This window comes from Atta cephalotes (assembly GCF_000143395.1).
Source record: "Atta cephalotes unplaced genomic scaffold scaffold00003, whole genome shotgun sequence".
Lineage (NCBI taxonomy): Eukaryota > Metazoa > Arthropoda > Insecta > Hymenoptera > Formicidae > Atta > Atta cephalotes.
In genome coordinates, this window is record NW_012130067.1 from 2,655,340 (window position 1) to 2,657,206 (window position 1,867).

A 1,867-nucleotide genomic window follows, 5' to 3' on the forward strand; every position below is an offset into this window, starting at 1 on the left:
ATATATATATATATATATATATATATATATATATATACACAATATAATTAATAAATTACATATTAAAACTCGGTTGAAACAAGTCAATACAATCAATGTCTTTTCGAGCTATCACTGAATGACAAGGTAAAAATTAATTTATTTAAATAAACATAATTATAAACGCAAACGTTTCTATCCTGTTTCGGATCCTTATCAATGTTCCATGTAAATTATTGACAAAATGCAGTTATTTAAGAATAATAATTGTAACAGTGATGCCATCACACTTTCTGATATATTATATAATAAATTTATTGATCAAAATTTACAGGACTAATTTAATTGTTTGCGATATGGTGAATCTTCGTTGTAGTAAGTCTTCCTTCTTCTTATTGTGATATAAAATTCATTCTGTTTTTAACAATTTAATCCTGTAAATTTTGAACATAATTTGGATTGTTATCAGAGTAATTTTTCAATATTAAAGTTTCCGTAAGTATGTGAAAGTGACTCACTAGAATGAATTAGTTTGTAGATATTGTAATTATAATATTAATTTGTCTCTGAAGATGGCTTAAAAATGAGCTGAAACATGTAAGCGGGTTATCTAATAGAGTTTTGTGTTATAGTCACATTATTTATTTTGCGCAACAATTACCGCGCTTGACTTTTATTGCCTTTATCATCCAATTCCTTTGTCAAAAAATATTAAAGTGTGCACGGCAGTAGCTTGCATAAGTCTTTTGCACATAACTACATAATACTTATTTGGAAAAATGTTAAGATATGTAATCTCTTCCTCAATCATTATTCGCGGAACTCGGATGTTTTCAGCTTTTTGAGGTTGACAGAATAGTTTATTCTTTATTCTTATTCTTTCTATTTATAGGCGCAGGCCTAATGAAATATTGAATATTATCAAGTTTTATCAAAGTTACAAATCTGCGGTTACACTTGTCTGAAGTCGAATGACGCACAAGTTGACAAAATCTTATGTATTCTGGTTTCTTAGAAGGCATTTTGTGTTGTTACAAAATAATGATAATAATGATAATAAGTTTTTTAAAGCTACATTGTCATCTGTGTATTTCTGAATAGTGGGTATAATAATTTACATTACTTAAAAGAAAAAAAAAGAATGTTATTATCTACCCAAACAGAATCACAAATTACCATGATATTAAATTATTATAATATTAAATTAATGTCTTCAAAATGATCATTAAAAGTCCTCTTCCAATTATTTCTGACTCATTTTAATCTCATTTTGATTATTATCGTGACTTGTTCTTGGATACAGAATGGCACCTAATTTTGGCGCCACCCATCCTGAGCAGGTAGAGCGGACTAAACCGTGTCGAAAAGTCTTCTACTATTTTGCAGTGTGCACAATAGCTAACAAGATATTAATGTTTAAAGATAGTCGAATACGCGTGTTCAGCCTATTACTACCGAAGATATGGCCGATCGACACGCGGGGATGGCCTGACAGACACGCCATTCGGGTTTAAAGTTTAGAGGCTCACGGTGGTGTCCGAGGTGTTTGCCCCACTCCCCGCGCTCCAAACTTGGCAATAGTGGGCTGTGCGAATGCATGTATTCAGCTATCTCATTAAACATTAATATCTCGTTACTATAATATACAATTAATTATTAAAAATACATATTAATAACAACATATTAATTATTAAAAATTGCCGAAAAAATTGGTTTTCAATAATTTTTTACTAATAATATCTTGTAAACTAATTTTCTTACATAGTCGTTGATTTCAATATAAATATATTTAAAAAATTATATCGATCAAAAATCACGCCAGTTTCTTGCGAATCAGATTAACACAATATATTCCATAGAAAATCGTAAACAATATCTCAAACTATTG